We start from the raw sequence: 21,234 nt of genomic DNA on the forward strand, positions 1-21,234 counted from the left end.
GGACACGCCAAAATCACCTGCCCGCTACACTAGAACCACTTGGCGGACAAGCCGGAATCACGTGAAGTGAATGGCGACACAACCTCTCAGACGTGTCAGAACCTCGTGCCGGACACACCAGAACCACCTGCTGGACAGACCGGAACCACCTGCCGGACAGGCCGGAACCACCGGCTCGACTCGCCGGAACCACCGCCGGACATGCAAAATCACCTGCCGGCTACGCCAGAACCACTTGGCGAACACTCCGGAATCACCTGCCGGGCATGCCGGAACCACCTCTCAGACTTGCCAGAACCATGTTCCGGACACGCCGGTACCACCTGCCGAGTATGCCGGAACCACCTGATCCCCTCCCCAGAACCACCTGCTGGACATGCCAGAATCACCTGCCGGCTACGCCAAAACCACTCGGCAGACACTCCGGAACCACCGGCCGGGCATGCCAGAACCACCTCTCAGAGGTGCCGGAACCACATGCCGGACACTCCTGAATCACCTGCCGGGCATGCCGGAACCATCTCTCAGACGTGCCACAACCACGTGCCGGAGAGACCGGAAGCACCTGCTGAGCTCGCCGGAACCACCTGCTTGACATGCCGGAACCACCTGCCGAGCACGCCGGAACCACCTGCTCGACTTTCAGTACCCACGTGCCGGACACGCCAAAAGGAACTGCCGGCTACACCAGAACCACTTACACGACACTCCTGAATCACCTGCCCGGCATGCCGGAACCACCTCTCAGACATGCCAGAACCACGTGACAATGACACCGGAAGCACCACTCGAGCACGCCGGAACCACCTGTTCGACTCGCCGGAACCAAGTACCTGACAGGACAAAATCACCTGCCGGGTATGCCAGAACCACTTGGTGGACACTCCAGAATCATCTGCCAGACATGCCAGAACCAGCTCTCAGACACACCAGAACCACGTGCCGGACACGCCGGAAGCACCAGCTGAGCATGCCTGAGCCACATGCTCGACTTGCAAGAAACACCTGCCAGAAACGCCAAAATCACCTGCCGGGTACGCCAGAACCACGTGGCGGACACTCCGGAATCACCTGTCGGCCATGCCGGAACCACCTCTCAGACGTGCCAGAACCTCGTGCCGGACACGCCAGAACCACCTGCCGGACAGACCGGAACCACCTGCCGGACACGCCGGAACCACCGGCTCGACTCGCCGGAACCACCGCCGGACATGCAAAATCACCTGCCGGCTACGCCAGAACCACTCGGCAGACACTCCGCAATCACCTGCCGGGCTTGCTGGAACCAGCTGCCGGTCACGCCAACATCACCTGCCAGCTACACCAGAACCACTTGGCAGACAGTCCGGAAACACCTGTCGGGCCGGCCGGAACCACCTCTCAAACGTGCCATTACCATGTGCCTGAGATTCCTGAACCACACCCAGAACACACCGAAACCACCTGCCAGACCCGCCTGAACCCCCTGGCGAGCACGCCTGATCCACCTGCTCAACTAGCCGGAACCACCTTCCTGACACGCCAAAATCACCTGCCAGGTATACCAGAACCACTTGGTGGACACTCCGGAATCATCTGCCGGACATGCCAGAACCAGCTCTCAGACACACCAGAACCACGTGCCTGAGACGCCGCAAGCACCAGCTGAGCATGCCTGAGCCACCTGCTCGACTCGCAAGAAACACCTGTCGGACATGCCAAAATCACCTGCCGGGTACGCCAGAAACACTTGGCGGACACTCCGGAATCACCTGTCGGGCATGCCGGAACCACCTCTCAGACTTGCCAGAACCATGTTCTGTTCACGCCGGTACCACCTGCCGAGTATACCGGAACCAGCTGATCCACTCCCCAGAACCACCTAGTTGACACGCCAAAATCAACTGCCGGCTATGCCAGAACCACTCGGCAGACACTCCGGAATCACATGCCAGGCGTTCCGGAACTACCTCTCAGAGGTGCCAGAACCACATGCCGGAGACTCCTGAATCACCTGCTGGGCATGCCGGAACCACCTCTCAGAGGTGCCAGAACCACATGCCGGACACTCCGGAATCACCTGCCGGGCATGCCGGAACCATCTCTCAGACGTGCCACAACCACATGCCGGAGAGACCGGAAGCACCTGCTGAGCTCGCCTGAACCACCTGCTTGACATGCCGGAACCACCTGCCAGACACGCCGGAACCACCGGCTCGACTCCCCGGAACCATTGCCGGACACGCAAAATCACCTGCCGGCTACGCCAGAACCACTTGGCGAACACTCCAGAATCATCTGCCGGACATGCCAGAACCAGCTCTCAGACACACCGGAATCACGTGCCGGACACGCCGGAAGCACCTGCCGAGCATGCCGGACCCACCTGCTCGACTCGCCAGAAACACCTGCCGGACACGCCAAAATCACCTGTAGGGTACGCCAGATCCACCTGGCGGACACTCCGGAATCACCTGCCGCGCATGCCGGAACCACCACTCAGACGTGCCGGAAGCACGTGCCGGACACGCCGGAAACACATACCGGACAGACCGGAACCACCTGACAGACAAGCCGGAACCACCTGCTCGACTCGTAGGAACCACCCGCCAGACAGGCCAAAATCAACAGCTGGCTATGCGGGAACCACCTGGCCTACAGTCCGGAATCACCTGCCGTGCATGCAGAAGCCACCTCTCAGGCGTAACAAAACCGTGTGCCGGACACGCTGGAACCACGTCCTGGACAGTCTGGAACCACCTTCCGGACACGCCTGGACCACCTGCCGAGCACGCCGGAACCACCTGCTCGACTCGCAGGACCCACGTGCCGGACACGCCAAAATGAACTGCCGGCTACAGCAGAACCACTTACCCGACACTCCGGAATCTCCTGCCTGGCATGCCAGAACCACCTCTCAGACGTGCCAGGAGCACGTGCCGGACATGCCGGAACGACCTATCGGACAGAACAGAACCACCTGCCAGACACGCCGGAACCACCTGCCGAACACACCACAGCCAGCTGCTCGACTCGACAGAACCACCTGCCGGACACACGGCAAACACCTGACGGACACGCCGGAACCACCGGCTCGACACGCCGGAAACACCACCGGACATGCGAAATCACCTGCCGGCTACGCCAGAACCACATGGCGAGCACTCCGGAAGCACCTGCTCAACTCGTCTGAACCACCTGCCAGACATGCCAAAATCACCTGCCGGCTACGCCAGAACCACTTGGCGAGCACGCCGGAACCACCTGCTCAACTCGTCTGAACCACCTGCCAGACATGCCAAAATCACCTGCCGGCTACGCCAAAACCACTTGGTGGACTCTCTGGAATCACCTGCCGGGCATCATAGAACCACCTCTCAGACGTGCCGGAACAACGTGCCGGACATGCCGGATGCCCCTCCCCGTAAGACCGGAACCACCTGCCGGGCACGCCTGGACCACCTGCTGAGCACACCAGAACCACCTGCTTGACTCGCAGGACCCACATGCCTGACACGCCAAAATGAGCTGCCGGCTACGCCAGAACCACTTACCCGACACTCCGGAATCACCTGCCTGGCATGCCAGAACCACCTCTCACACGTGCCAGAAGCACGTGCCGGACATGCCGGAACGAACTATCGGACAGAACGGAACCACCTGCCAGACACGCCGGAACCACCTGCCGAACACGCCACAGCCAGCTGCTCGACTCGCCGGAACCACATGCCGGACAGGCCAATATCAACTGCTGGCTATGCCAGAACCACCTGGGGGACAGTCCGGAATCACCTGCCAGCCGTGGCGGAACCACCTCTCAGAAGTGCCAGAAGCACGTGCCGGACATGCCGGAACGACCTACTGGACAGACCAGAACCACCAGCCAGACATGCCGGAAACACCTGCCGAGCACGCCGGAGCCACCTGCTCGACTCGCCGGAACCACCTGCCAGACAGGTCAAAATCAACAGCTGGCTATGCGAGAACCACCTGGCGGACAGTCCGGAATCACCTGCCGGGCATGCAATAACCACCTCTCAGACGTACCAGAATCACGTGCCGCACAAGCTGGAAACACGTCCTGGACAGACTGGAACCACCTGCCGGCCACGCCTGAACCACCTGCCGAGCACGACGGAACCACCTGCCGGACTCGCCAAAAACACCTGCGGGCTATGCCAGAACCACTTGGAGGACTCTCCGGGATGACCTGCCGGGCATGCTGGAACCACCTCTCAGACGTGCCAGAACCACGTGGCGGACTGTCCAGAATCGCCTGTTGGGCATGCGCAACCACCTCTGAGACGTACCAGAACCACGTGCCGTACACGCCGGAACCACCTACCGGACACACCGGAATCAGCTTTCGGGCATGCCGGAAGCACCTGCTCAACTCGCCTGAAAAACCTGCCGGACACGCCAAAATCACCTGCCGGCTACGCCAAAACCACGTGGTGGACTCTCTGAATCACCTGCCGGGCATGATAGAACCACCTCTCAGACGTGCCGGAACCAATGCCGGACACGCCGGAACCACCTCCCGGACAGACCGGAACCCTCTGCCGGACCTGCCTGAACCAATTGTCGAGCACGCCGGAACCACATGCTCGACTCTCTGGAACCACATGCCGGACATGGCAAAATCACCTGCCGGCTACGCCAGAACCACTTGGCGAACACTCTGTAATCCCCGGCCGGGCATGCCGGAACCACCTCTCGGACATGCCAGAACCACGTGCCAATGACACCGGAAGCACCTGCCGAGCACGCAGGAACCTCCTGCTCGACTCACCAGAACCACCTGCCGGAGACGCAAAAATCACCTGCCGTCTACGCCACAACCAGTTGGTGAACACTTCGCAATCACCTGCCGGGCTTGCTGGAACCACCTGCCGGTCATGCCAAAATCACCTGCCAACTACGCCGGAACCACTTGGCGGACACTGCAGAAACACCTGTCGGGCCGGCCGGAACGACATCTGAGACGTGACAGAACCATGTGCATGAGATGCCGGAACCACAGCCCGAACACACCGAAACCACCTACCAGACATGCCGGAACCACCTGCTCGACTCGCCCGAATCACGTACCTCACACGCCAAAATCACCTGCCGGGCATGCCAGAAGCACTTGACGGACACTCCGGAATCTCTGCCGGACATGCCAGAACCAGCTCTCAGACACACCAGAACGACGTGCCAGAGACGCTGGAACCACATCCTGGACAGACTGGAACCACCTGCCGGACACGCCTGGACCACCTGCCGAGCACGCCGGAACCACCTGCTCGACTTTCAGTACCCACGTGCCGGACACGCCAAAAGGATCCGCCGGCTACACCAGAACCACTTACATGACACTCCTGAATCACCTGCCCGGCATGCCGGAACCACCTCTCAGACATGCCAGAACCACGTGACAATGACACCGGAAGCACCACTCGAGCACGCCGGAACCACCGGCTCGACTCGCCGGAACCACCGCCGGACATGCAAAATCACCTGCCGGCTACGCCAGAACCACTCGGCAGACACTCCGCAATCACCTGCCGGGCTTTCTGGAACCACCTGCCGGTCACGCCAACATCACCTGCCAGCTACACCAGAACCACTTGGCAGACAGTCCGGAAACACCTGTCGGGCCGGCCGGAACCACCTCTCAAATGTGCCATTACCATGTGCCTGAGATTCCTGAACCACACCCAGAACACACCGAAACCACCTGCCAGACCCGCCTGAACCCCCTGGCGAGCACGCCTGATCCACCTGCTCAACTAGCCGGAACCACCTTCCTGACACGCCAAAATCACCTGCCAGGTATACCAGAACCACTTGGTGGACACTCCGGAATCATCTGCCGGACATGCCAGAACCAGCTCTCAGACACACCAGAACCACGTGCCTGAGACGCCGCAAGCACCAGCTGAGCATGCCTGAGCCACCTGCTCGACTCGCAAGAAACACCTGTCGGACATGCCAAAATCACCTGCCGGGTACGCCAGAAACACTTGGCGGACACTCCGGAATCACCTGTCGGGCATGCCGGAACCACCTCTCAGACTTGCCAGAACCATGTTCTGTTCACGCCGGTACCACCTGCCGAGTATACCGGAACCAGCTGATCCACTCCCCAGAACCACCTAGTTGACACGCCAAAATCAACTGCCGGCTATGCCAGAACCACTCGGCAGACACTCCGGAATCACATGCCAGGCGTTCCGGAACTACCTCTCAGAGGTGCCAGAACCACATGCCGGAGACTCCTGAATCACCTGCTGGGCATGCCGGAACCACCTCTCAGAGGTGCCAGAACCACATGCCGGACACTCCGGAATCACCTGCCGGGCATGCCGGAACCATCTCTCAGACGTGCCACAACCACATGCCGGAGAGACCGGAAGCACCTGCTGAGCTCGCCTGAACCACCTGCTTGACATGCCGGAACCACCTGCCAGACACGCCGGAACCACCGGCTCGACTCCCCGGAACCATTGCCGGACACGCAAAATCACCTGCCGGCTACGCCAGAACCACTTGGCGAACACTCCAGAATCATCTGCCGGACATGCCAGAACCAGCTCTCAGACACACCGGAATCACGTGCCGGACACGCCGGAAGCACCTGCCGAGCATGCCGGACCCACCTGCTCGACTCGCCAGAAACACCTGCCGGACACGCCAAAATCACCTGTAGGGTACGCCAGATCCACCTGGCGGACACTCCGGAATCACCTGCCGCGCATGCCGGAACCACCACTCAGACGTGCCGGAAGCACGTGCCGGACACGCCGGAAACACATACCGGACAGACCGGAACCACCTGACAGACAAGCCGGAACCACCTGCTCGACTCGTAGGAACCACCCGCCAGACAGGCCAAAATCAACAGCTGGCTATGCGGGAACCACCTGGCCTACAGTCCGGAATCACCTGCCGTGCATGCAGAAGCCACCTCTCAGGCGTAACAAAACCGTGTGCCGGACACGCTGGAACCACGTCCTGGACAGTCTGGAACCACCTTCCGGACACGCCTGGACCACCTGCCGAGCACGCCGGAACCACCTGCTCGACTCGCAGGACCCACGTGCCGGACACGCCAAAATGAACTGCCGGCTACAGCAGAACCACTTACCCGACACTCCGGAATCTCCTGCCTGGCATGCCAGAACCACCTCTCAGACGTGCCAGGAGCACGTGCCGGACATGCCGGAACGACCTATCGGACAGAACAGAACCACCTGCCAGACACGCCGGAACCACCTGCCGAACACACCACAGCCAGCTGCTCGACTCGACAGAACCACCTGCCGGACACACGGCAAACACCTGACGGACACGCCGGAACCACCGGCTCGACACGCCGGAAACACCACCGGACATGCGAAATCACCTGCCGGCTACGCCAGAACCACATGGCGAGCACTCCGGAAGCACCTGCTCAACTCGTCTGAACCACCTGCCAGACATGCCAAAATCACCTGCCGGCTACGCCAGAACCACTTGGCGAGCACGCCGGAACCACCTGCTCAACTCGTCTGAACCACCTGCCAGACATGCCAAAATCACCTGCCGGCTACGCCAAAACCACTTGGTGGACTCTCTGGAATCACCTGCCGGGCATCATAGAACCACCTCTCAGACGTGCCGGAACAACGTGCCGGACACGCCGCATCCCCCTCCCCGTAAGACCGGAACCACCTGCCGGGCACGCCTGGACCACCTGCCGAGCACACCAGAACCACCTGCTTGACTCGCAGGACCCACATGCCTGACACGCCAAAATGAGCTGCCGGCTACGCCAGAACCACTTACCCGACACTCCGGAATCACCTGCCTGGCATGCCAGAACCACCTCTCACACGTGCCAGAAGCACGTGCCGGACATGCCGGAACGAACTATCGGACAGAACGGAACCACCTGCCAGACACGCCGGAACCACCTGCCGAACACGCCACAGCCAGCTGCTCGACTCGCCGGAACCACATGCCGGACAGGCCAATATCAACTGCTGGCTATGCCAGAACCACCTGGGGGACAGTCCGGAATCACCTGCCAGCCGTGGCGGAACCACCTCTCAGAAGTGCCAGAAGCACGTGCCGGACATGCCGGAACGACCTACTGGACAGACCAGAACCACCAGCCAGACATGCCGGAAACACCTGCCGAGCACGCCGGAGCCACCTGCTCGACTCGCCGGAACCACCTGCCAGACAGGTCAAAATCAACAGCTGGCTATGCGAGAACCACCTGGCGGACAGTCCGGAATCACCTGCCGGGCATGCAATAACCACCTCTCAGACGTACCAGAATCACGTGCCGCACAAGCTGGAAACACGTCCTGGACAGACTGGAACCACCTGCCGGCCACGCCTGAACCACCTGCCGAGCACGACGGAACCACCTGCCGGACTCGCCAAAAACACCTGCGGGCTATGCCAGAACCACTTGGAGGACTCTCCGGGATGACCTGCCGGGCATGCTGGAACCACCTCTCAGACGTGCCAGAACCACGTGGCGGACTGTCCAGAATCGCCTGTTGGGCATGCGCAACCACCTCTGAGACGTACCAGAACCACGTGCCGTACACGCCGGAACCACCTACCGGACACACCGGAATCAGCTTTCGGGCATGCCGGAAGCACCTGCTCAACTCGCCTGAAAAACCTGCCGGACACGCCAAAATCACCTGCCGGCTACGCCAAAACCACGTGGTGGACTCTCTGAATCACCTGCCGGGCATGATAGAACCACCTCTCAGACGTGCCGGAACCAATGCCGGACACGCCGGAACCACCTCCCGGACAGACCGGAACCCTCTGCCGGACCTGCCTGAACCAATTGTCGAGCACGCCGGAACCACATGCTCGACTCTCTGGAACCACATGCCGGACATGGCAAAATCACCTGCCGGCTACGCCAGAACCACTTGGCGAACACTCTGTAATCCCCGGCCGGGCATGCCGGAACCACCTCTCGGACATGCCAGAACCACGTGCCAATGACACCGGAAGCACCTGCCGAGCACGCAGGAACCTCCTGCTCGACTCACCAGAACCACCTGCCGGAGACGCAAAAATCACCTGCCGTCTACGCCACAACCAGTTGGTGAACACTTCGCAATCACCTGCCGGGCTTGCTGGAACCACCTGCCGGTCATGCCAAAATCACCTGCCAACTACGCCGGAACCACTTGGCGGACACTGCAGAAACACCTGTCGGGCCGGCCGGAACGACATCTGAGACGTGACAGAACCATGTGCATGAGATGCCGGAACCACAGCCCGAACACACCGAAACCACCTACCAGACATGCCGGAACCACCTGCTCGACTCGCCCGAATCACGTACCTCACACGCCAAAATCACCTGCCGGGCATGCCAGAAGCACTTGACGGACACTCCGGAATCTCTGCCGGACATGCCAGAACCAGCTCTCAGACACACCAGAACGACGTGCCAGAGACGCTGGAACCACATCCTGGACAGACTGGAACCACCTGCCGGACACGCCTGGACCACCTGCCGAGCACGCCGGAACCACCTGCTCGACTTTCAGTACCCACGTGCCGGACACGCCAAAAGGATCCGCCGGCTACACCAGAACCACTTACATGACACTCCTGAATCACCTGCCCGGCATGCCGGAACCACCTCTCAGACATGCCAGAACCACGTGACAATGACACCGGAAGCACCACTCGAGCACGCCGGAACCACCGGCTCGACTCGCCGGAACCACCGCCGGACATGCAAAATCACCTGCCGGCTACGCCAGAACCACTCGGCAGACACTCCGCAATCACCTGCCGGGCTTTCTGGAACCACCTGCCGGTCACGCCAACATCACCTGCCAGCTACACCAGAACCACTTGGCAGACAGTCCGGAAACACCTGTCGGGCCGGCCGGAACCACCTCTCAAATGTGCCATTACCATGTGCCTGAGATTCCTGAACCACACCCAGAACACACCGAAACCACCTGCCAGACCCGCCTGAACCCCCTGGCGAGCACGCCTGATCCACCTGCTCAACTAGCCGGAACCACCTTCCTGACACGCCAAAATCACCTGCCAGGTATACCAGAACCACTTGGTGGACACTCCGGAATCATCTGCCGGACATGCCAGAACCAGCTCTCAGACACACCAGAACCACGTGCCTGAGACGCCGCAAGCACCAGCTGAGCATGCCTGAGCCACCTGCTCGACTCGCAAGAAACACCTGTCGGACATGCCAAAATCACCTGCCGGGTACGCCAGAAACACTTGGCGGACACTCCGGAATCACCTGTCGGGCATGCCGGAACCACCTCTCAGACTTGCCAGAACCATGTTCTGTTCACGCCGGTACCACCTGCCGAGTATACCGGAACCAGCTGATCCACTCCCCAGAACCACCTAGTTGACACGCCAAAATCAACTGCCGGCTATGCCAGAACCACTCGGCAGACACTCCGGAATCACATGCCAGGCGTTCCGGAACTACCTCTCAGAGGTGCCAGAACCACATGCCGGAGACTCCTGAATCACCTGCCGGGCATGCCGGAACCACCTCTCAGAGGTGCCAGAACCACATGCCGGACACTCCGGAATCACCTGCCGGGCATGCCGGAACCATCTCTCAGACGTGCCACAACCACGTGCCGGAGAGACCGGAAGCACCTGCCGAGCTCGCCGGAACCACCTGCTGGACATGCCGGAACCAACTGCCTCACAGGCCAAAATCATATGCCGGCTACGCCAAAACCACTTGGTGGACACTCCAGAATCACCTTGCGGGCATGCCGGAACCACGTCATGGACAGACGGCAAACACCTGCCGGACCTGCCGGAACCACCTGCCGAGCACGCCGGAACCACCTGCTCGACTCACCAGAGCCACCTGCCGGACACACCAGAAACACCTGCGGGTTACGCCACAACCACCTGTCGGACACTCCGGAATCACCTGCCGGGCATGCTGGAACCGCCTCTCAGAGGTGCCACAACACATGCTGGAGACGGCGGAAGCACATGCCGAGAATGCCGGAAGTTCCTGATCCACTCCCCAGAACCACCTGCCGGACACACCGATATCACCTGCCGGCTACGCCAGAACCACTTGGCGAACACTCCGGAACCACTTGGCGGACAAGCCGGTATCACGTGAAGTGAATGGCGACACAACCTCTCAGACGTGTCAGAACCTCGTGCCGGACACACCAGAACCACCTGCTGGACAGACCGGAACCACCTGCCGGACATGCCGGAACCACCGGCTCGACTCGCCGGAACCACCGCCGGACATGCAAAATCACCTGCCGGCTACGCCAGAACCACTTGGCGAACACTCCGGAATCACCTGCCGGGCATGCCGGAACCACCTCTCAGACTTGCCAGAACCATGTTCCAGACACGCCGGTACCACCTGCCGAGTATGCCGGAACCACCTGATCCACTCCCCAGAACCACCTGCTGGACACGCCAGAATCACCTGCCGGCTACGCCAGAACCACTCGGCAGACACTCCGGAACGACCTGCCGTGCATGCCGGAACCACCTCTCAGAGGTGCCAGAACCACATGCCGGACACTCCGGAATCACCTGCCGGGCATGCCGGAACCATCTCTCAGACGTGCCACAACCACGTGCCGGAGAGACCGGGAGCACCTGCTGAGCTCGCCGGAACCACCTGCTGGACATGCCGGAACCACCTGCCGGACACGCCGGAACCACCGGCTCGACTCGCCGGAACCAGTGCCGGACACGCAAAATCACCTGCCAGCTACGCCAGAACCACTTGGCGAACACTCCGGAATCACCTGCCGGGCATGGCGGAACCACCTCTCAGACATGCCGGAACCGCATGCCAATGACACCGGAAGCACCTGCCGAGCACGCCAGAACCACCTGCTCGACTCGCCAAAACCACCTGCTGGACACGCCAAAATCACCTGCCGGCCACGCCAGAACCAATTGGCGGACACTCCGGAATCCCCTGCCGGGCATGCCAGCACAACCTCTCAGAAGTGCCAGAAGCACGTGCCGGACAGGCCGGAACCATCTCCTGGACAGACCGGAAACACAGGAAACACTCGCCAGAACCACGTGCTTGACTCACCAGTCCCAACTGCTGGACATGCAAAAATCACCTGCCGGCTACACCAGAACCACTTGGTGGACTCTCTGGAATCACCTGCCGGGCATCATAGAACCACCTCTCAGACGTGCCGGAACAACGTGCCGGACACGCCGGATCCCCCTCCCCGTAAGACCGGAACCACCTGCCGGGCACGCCTGGACCACCTGCCGAGCACACCAGAACCACCTGCTTGACTCGCAGGACCCACATGCCTGACACGCCAAAATGAGCTGCCGGCTACGCCAGAACCACTTACCCGACACTCCGGAATCACCTGCCTGGCATGCCAGAACCACCTCTCACACGTGCCAGAAGCACGTGCCGGACATGCCGGAACGAACTATCGGACAGAACGGAACCACCTGCCAGACACGCCGGAACCACCTGCCGAACACGCCACAGCCAGCTGCTCGACTCGCTGGAACCACATGCCGGACAGGCCAATATCAACTGCTGGCTATGCCAGAACCACCTGGGGGACAGTCCGGAATCACCTGCCAGCCGTGGCGGAACCACCTCTCAGAAGTGCCAGAAGCACGTGCCGGACATGCCGGAACAACCTACTGGACAGACCAGAACCACCAGCCAGACATGCCGGAAACACCTGCGGAGCACGCCGGAGCCACCTGCTCGACTCGCCGGAACCACCTGCCAGACAGGTCAAAATCAACAGCTGGCTATGCGAGAACCACCTGGCGGACAGTCCGGAATCACCTGCCGGGCATGCAATAACCACCTCTCAGACGTACCAGAATCACGTGCCGCACAAGCTGGAAACACGTCCTGGACAGACTGGAACCACCTGCCGGCCACGCCTGAACCACCTGCCGAGCACGACGGAACCACCTGCCGGACTCGCCAAAAACACCTGCGGGCTATGCCAGAACCACTTGGAGGACTCTCCGGGATGACCTGCCGGGCATGCTGGAACCACCTCTCAGACGTGCCAGAACCACGTGGCGGACTGTCCAGAATCGCCTGTTGGGCATGCGCAACCACCTCTGAGACGTACCAGAACCACGTGCCGTACACGCCGGAACCACCTACCGGACACACCGGAATCAGCTTTCGGGCATGCCGGAAGCACCTGCTCAACTCGCCTGAAAAAACTGCCGGACACGCCAAAATCACCTGCCGGCTACGCCAAAACCACGTGGTGGACTCTCTGAATCACCTGCCGGGCATGATAGAACCACCTCTCAGAGGTGCCAAAACCACATGCTGGAGACGGCGGAAGCACATGACGAGAATGCCGGAAGTTCCTGATCCACTCCCCAGAACCACCTGCCGGACACACCGATATCACCTGCCGGCTACGCCAGAACCACTTGGCGGACACTCCAGAATCACCTGCCGGGCATGCCAGCACAACCTCTCAGAAGTGCCAGAAGCACGTGCCGGACAGGCCGGAACCATCTCCCGGACAGACCGGAAACACAGGAAACACTCGCCGGAACCACCTGCTTGACTCACCGGTCCCACCTGCCGGACACGCCAAAATCACCTGCCCGCTACACTAGAACCACTTGGCGGACAAGCCGGAATCACGTGAAGTGAATGGCGACACAACCTCTCAGACGTGTCAGAACCTCGTGCCGGACACACCAGAACCACCTGCTGGACAGACCGGAACCACCTGCCGGACATGCCGGAACCACCGGCTCGACTCGCCGGAACCACCGCCGGACATGCAAAATCACCTGCCGGCTACGCCAGAACCACTTGGCGAACACTCCGGAATCACCTGCCGGGCATGCCGGAACCACCTCTCAGACTTGCCAGAACCATGCTCCAGACACGCCGGTACCACCTGCCGAGTATGCTGGAACCACCTTATCTACTCCCCAGAACCACCTGCTGGACACGCCAGAATCACCTGCCGGCTACGCCAGAACCACTCGGCAGACACTCCGGAACGACCTGCCGTGCATGCCGGAACCACCTCTCAGAGGTGCCAGAACCACATGCCGGACACTCCGGAATCACCTGCCGGGCATGCCGGAACCATCTCTCAGACGTGCCACAACCACGTGCCGGAGAGACCGGAAGCACCTGCTGAGCTCGCCGGAACCACCTGCTGGACATGCCGGAACCACCTGCCGGACACGCCGGAACCACCGGCTCGACTCGCCTGAACCATTGCCGGACACGCAAAATCACCTGCCGGCTATGCCAGAACCACTTGGCGAACACTCCGGAATCACCTGCCGGGCATGGCGGAACCACCTCTCAGACATGCCGGAACCGCATGCCAATGACACCGGAAGCACCTGCCGAGCACGCCAGAACCACCTGCTCGACTCGCCAAAACCACCTGCTGGACACGCCAAAATCACCTGCCGGCTACGCCAGAACCAATTGGCGGACACTCCGGAATCCCCTGCCGGGCATGCCAGCACAACCTCTCAGAAGTGCCAGAAGCACGTGCCGGACAGGCCGGAACCATCTCCTGGACAGACCGGAAACACAGGAAACACTCACCAGAACCACGTGCTTGACTCACCAGTCCCAACTGCTGGACACGCAAAAATCACCTGCCGGCTACACCAGAACCACTTGGTGGACTCTCTGGAATCACCTGCCGGGCATCATAGAACCACCTCTCAGACGTGCCGGAACAACGTGCCGGACACGCCGGATCCCCCTCCCCGTAGACCGGAACCACCTGCCGAACACGCCACAGCCAGCTGCTCGACTCGCCGGAACCACATGCCGGACAGGCCAATATCAACTGCTGGCTATGCCAGAACCACCTGGGGGACAGTCCGGAATCACCTGCCAGCCGTGGCGGAACCACCTCTCAGAAGTGCCAGAAGCACGTGCCGGACATGCCGGAACGACCTACTGGACAGACCAGAACCACCAGCCAGACATGCCGGAAACACCTGCCGAGCACGCCGGAGCCACCTGCTCGACTCGCCGGAACCACCTGCCAGACAGGTCAAAATCAACAGCTGGCTATGCGAGAACCACCTGGCGGACAGTCCGGAATCACCTGCCGGGCATGCAATAACCACCTCTCAGACGTACCAGAATCACGTGCCGCACAAGCTGGAAACACGTCCTGGACAGACTGGAACCACCTGCCGGCCACGCCTGAACCACCTGCCGAGCACGACGGAACCACCTGCCGGACTCGCCAAAAACACCTGCGGGCTATGCCAGAACCACTTGGAGGACTCTCCGGGATGACCTGCCGGGCATGCTGGAACCACCTCTCAGACGTGCCAGAACCACGTGGCGGACTGTCCAGAATCGCCTGTTGGGCATGCGCAACCACCTCTGAGACGTACCAGAACCACGTGCCGTACACGCCGGAACCACCTACCGGACACACCGGAATCAGCTTTCGGGCATGCCGGAAGCACCTGCTCAACTCGCCTGAAAAACCTGCCGGACACGCCAAAATCACCTGCCGGCTACGCCAAAACCACGTGGTGGACTCTCTGAATCACCTGCCGGGCATGATAGAACCACCTCTCAGACGTGCCGGAACCAATGCCGGACACGCCGGAACCACCTCCCGGACAGACCGGAACCCTCTGCCGGACCTGCCTGAACCAATTGTCGAGCATGCCGGAACCACATGCTCGACTCTCTGGAACCTCATGCCGGACATGGCAAAATCACCTGCCGGCTACGCCAGAACCACTTGGCGAACACTCTGTAATCACAGGCCGGGCATGCCGGAACCACCTCTCGGACATGCCAGAACCACGTGCCAATGACACCGGAAGCACCTGCCGAGCACGCAGGAACCTCCTGCTCGACTCACCAGAACCACCTGCCGGAGACGCAAAAATCACCTGCCGTCTACGCCACAACCAGTTGGTGAACACTTCGCAATCACCTGCCGGGCTTGCTGGAACCACCTGCCGGTCATGCCAAAATCACCTGCCAACTACGCCGGAACCACTTGGCGGACACTGCAGAAACACCTGTCGGGCCGGCCGGAACGACATCTGAGATGTGACAGAACCATGTGCATGAGATGCCGGAACCACAGCCCGAACACACCGAAACCACCTACCAGACATGCCGGAACCACCTGCTCGACTCGCCCGAATCACGTACCTCACACGCCAAAATCACCTGCCGGGCATGCCAGAAGCACTTGACGGACACTCCGGAATCTCTGCCGGACATGCCAGAACCAGCTCTCAGACACACCAGAACCACGTGCCAGAGACGCTGGAACCACGTCCTGGACAGACGGGAACCACCTGCCGGACACGCCTGGACCACCTGCCGAGCACGCCGGAACCACCTGCTCGACTCGCTGGACCCACGTGCCGGACACGCCAAAAGGAACTGCCGGCTACACCAGAACCACTTACACGACACTCCTGAATCACCTGCCCGGCATGCCGGAACCACCTCTCAGACATGCCAGAACCACGTGACAATGACACCGGAAGCACCACTCGAGCACGCCGGAACCACCTGTTCGACTCGCCGGAACCAAGTACTTGACAGGACAAAATCACCTGACGGGTATGCCAGAACCACTTGGTGGACACTCCAGAATCATCTGCCAGACATGCCAGAACCAGCTCTCAGACACACCAGAACCACGTGCCGGACACGCCGGAAGCACCTGCTGAGCATGCCTGAGCCACATTCTCGACTTGCAAGAAACACCTGCCAGAAACGCCAAAATCACCTGCCGGGTACGCCAGAACCACGTGGCGGACACTCCGGAATCACCTGTCGGCCATGCCGGAACCACCTCTCAGACGTGCCAGAACCTCGTGCCGGACACGCCAGAACCACCTGCCGGACAGACCGGAACCACCTGCCGGACACGCCGGAACCACCGGCTCGACTCGCCGGAACCACCGCCGGACATGCAAAATCACCTGCCGGCTACGCCAGAACCACTCGGCAGACACTCCGCAATCACCTGCCGGGCTTGCTGGAACCAGCTGCCGGTCACGCCAACATCACCTGCCAGCTACACCAGAACCACTTGGCAGACAGTCCGGAAACACCTGTCGGGCCGGCCGGAACCACCTCTCAAACGTGCCATTACCATGTGCCTGAGATTCCTGAACCACACCCAGAACACACCGAAACCACCTGCCAGACCCGCCTGAACCCCCTGGCGAGCACGCCTGATCCACCTGCTCAACTAGCCGGAACCACCTTCCTGACACGCCAAAATCACCTGCCAGGTATACCAGAACCACTTGGTGGACACTCCGGAATCATCTGCCGGACATGCCAGAACCAGCTCTCAGACACACCAGAACCACGTGCCTGAGACGCCGGAAGCACCAGCTGAGCATGCCTGAGCCACCTGCTCGACTCGCAAGAAACACCTGTCGGACATGCCAAATTCACCTGCTGGGTACGCCAGAAACACTTGGCGGACACTCCGGAATCACCTGTCGGGCATGCCGGAACCACCTCTCAGACTTGCCAGAACCATGTTCTGTTCACGCCGGTACCACCTGCCGAGTATACCGGAACCAGCTGATCCACTCCCCAGAACCACCTAGTTGACACGCCAAAATCAACTGCCGGCTATGCCAGAACCACTCGGCAGACACTCCGGAATCACATGCCAGGCGTTCCGGAACTACCTCTCAGAGGTGCCAGAACCACATGCCGGAGACTCCTGAATCACCTGCCGGGCATGCCGGAACCACCTCTCAGAGGTGCCAGAACCACATGCCGGACACTCCGGAATCACCTGCCGGGCATGCCGGAACCATCTCTCAGACATGCCACAACCACGTGCCGGAGAGACCGGAAGCACCTGCCGAGCTCGCCGGAACCACCTGCTGGACATGCCGGAACCAACTGCCTCACAGGCCAAAATCATATGCCGGCTACACCAAAACCACTTGGTGGACACTCCAGAATCACCTTGCGGGCATGCCGGAACCACGTCATGGACTGACGGCAAACACCTGCCGGACCTGCCGGAACCACCTGCCGAGCACGCCGGAACCACCTGCTCGACTCACCAGAGCCACCTGCTGGACACACCAGAAACACCTGCGGGTTACGCCACAACCACCTGTCGGACACTCCGGAATCACCTGCCGGGCATGCTGGAACCGCCTCTCAGAGGTGCCACAACACATGCTGGAGACGGCGGAAGCACATGCCGAGAATGCCGGAAGTTCCTGATCCACTCCCCAGAACCACCTGCCGGACACACCGATATCACCTGCCGGCTACGCCAGAACCACTTGGCGGACACTCCAGAATCACCTGCCGGGCATGCCAGCACAACCTCTCAGAAGTGCCAGAAGCACGTGCCGGACAGGCCGGAACCATCTCCCGGACAGACCGGAAACACAGGAAACACTCGCCGGAACCACCTGCTTGACTCACCGGTCCCACCTGCCGGACACGCCAAAATCACCTGCCCGCTACACTAGAACCACTTGGCGGACAAGCCGGAATCACGTGAAGTGAATGGCGACACAACCTCTCAGAAGTGTCAGAACCTCGTGCCGGACACACCAGAACCACCTGCTGGACAGACCGGAACCACCTGCCGGACATGCCGGAACCACCGGCTCGACTCGCCGGAACCACCGCCGGACATGCAAAATCACCTGCCGGCTACGCCAGAACCACTTGGCGAACTCTCCGTAATCACCTGCCGGGCATGCCGGAACCACCTCTCAGACTTGCCAGAACCATGTTCCGGACACGCCGGTACCACCTGCCGAGTATGCCGGAACCACCTGATCCCCTCCCCAGAACCACCTGCTGGACACGCCAGAATCACCTGCCGGCTACGCCAGAACCACTCGGCAGACACTCCGGAACGACCTGCCGGGCATGCCGGAACCACCTCTCAGAGGTGCCAGAACCACATGCCGGACAATCCGGAATCACCTGCCGGGCATGCCGGAACCATCTCTCAGACGTGCCACAACCACGTGCCGGAGAGACCGGAAGCACCTGCTGAGCTCGCCGGAACCACCTGCTGGACATGCCGGAACCACCTGCCGAGCACGCCGGAACCACCTGCTCGACTTTCAGTACCCACGTGCCGGACACGCCAAAAGGAACTGCCGGCTACACCAGAACCACTTACCCGACACTCCGGAATCACCTGCCTGGCATGCCAGAACCACCTCTCACACGTGCCAGAAGCACGTGCCGGACATGCCGGAACGAACTATCGGACAGAACGGAACCACCTGCCAGACACGCCGGAACCCCCTGCCGAACACGCCACAGCCAGCTGCTCGACTCGCCGGAACCACATGCCGGACAGGCCAATATCAACTGCTGGCTATGCCAGAACCACCTGGGGGACAGTCCGGAATCACCTGCCAGCCGTGGCGGAACCACCTCTCAGAAGTGCCAGAAGCACGTGCCGGACATGCCGGAACGACCTACTGGACAGACCAGAACCACCAGCCAGACATGCCGGAAACACCTGCCGAGCACGCCGGAGCCACCTGCTCGACTCGCCGGAACCACCTGCCAGACAGGTCAAAATCAACAGCTGGCTATGCGAGAACCACCTGGCGGACAGTCCGGAATCACCTGCCAGGCATGCAATAACCACCTCTCAGACGTACCAGAATCACGTGCCGCACAAGCTGGAAACACGTCCTGGACAGACTGGAACCACCTGCCGGCCACGCCTGAACCACCTGCCGAGCACGACGGAACCACCTGCCGGACTCGCCAAAAACACCTGCGGGCTATGCCAGAACCACTTGGAGGACTCTCCGGGATGACCTGCCGGGCATGCTGGAACCACCTCTCAGACGTGCCAGAACCACGTGGCGGACTGTCCAGAATCGCCTGTTGGGCATGCGCAACCACCTCTGAGACGTACCAGAACCACGTGCCGTACACGCCGGAACCACCTACCGGACACACCGGAATCAGCTTTCGGGCATGCCGGAAGCACCTGCTCAACTCGCCTGAAAAACCTGCCGGACACGCCAAAATCACCTGCCGGCTACGCCAAAACCACGTGGTGGACTCTCTGAATCACCTGCCGGGCATGATAGAACCACCTCTCAGACGTGCCGGAACCAATGCCGGACACGCCGGAACCACCTCCCGGACAGACCGGAACCCTCTGCCGGACCTGCCTGAACCAATTGTCGAGCACGCCGGAACCACATGCTCGACTCTCTGGAACCACATGCCGGACATGGCAAAATCACCTGCCGGCTACGCCAGAACCACTTGGCGAACACTCTGTAATCCCCGGCCGGGCATGCCGGAACCACCTCTCGGACATGCCAGAACCACGTGCCAATGACACCGGAAGCACCTGCCGAGCACGCAGGAACCTCCTGCTCGACTCACCAGAACCACCTGCCGGAGACGCAAAAATCACCTGCCGTCTACGCCACAACCAGTTGGTGAACACTTCGCAATCACCTGCCGGGCTTGCTGGAACCACCTGCCGGTCATGCCAAAATCACCTGCCAACTACGCCGGAACCACTTGGCGGACACTGCAGAAACACCTGTCGGGCCGGCCGGAACGACATCTGAGACGTGACAGAACCATGTGCATGAGATGCCGGAACCACAGCCCGAACACACCGAAACCACCTACCAGACATGCCGGAACCACCTGCTCGACTCGCCCGAATCACGTACCTCACACGCCAAAATCACCTGCCGGGCATGCCAGAAGCACTTGACGGACACTCCGGAATCTCTGCCGGACATGCCAGAACCAGCTCTCAGACACACCAGAACGACATGCCAGAGACGCTGGAACCACATCCTGGACAGACTGGAACCACCTGCCGGACACGCCTGGACCACCTGCCGAGCACGCCGGAACCACCTGCTCGACTTTCAGTACCCACGTGCCGGACACGCCAAAAGGATCTGCCGGCTACACCAGAACCACTTACATGACACTCCTGAATCACCTGCCCGGCATGCCGGAACCACCTCTCAGACATGCCAGAACCACGTGACAATGACACCGGAAGCACCACTCGAGCACGCCGGAACCACCTGTTCGACTCGCCGGAACCAAGTACCTGACAGGACAAAATCACCTGCCGGGTATGCCAGAACCACTTGGTGGACACTCCAGAATCATCTGCCAGACATGCCAGAACCAGCTCTCAGACACACCAGAACCACGTGCCGGACACGCCGGAAGCACCTGCTGAGCATGCC

This window comes from Equus caballus, chromosome 10, assembly GCF_041296265.1.
Source record: "Equus caballus isolate H_3958 breed thoroughbred chromosome 10, TB-T2T, whole genome shotgun sequence".
Classification (NCBI taxonomy): Eukaryota; Metazoa; Chordata; class Mammalia; order Perissodactyla; family Equidae; genus Equus; species Equus caballus.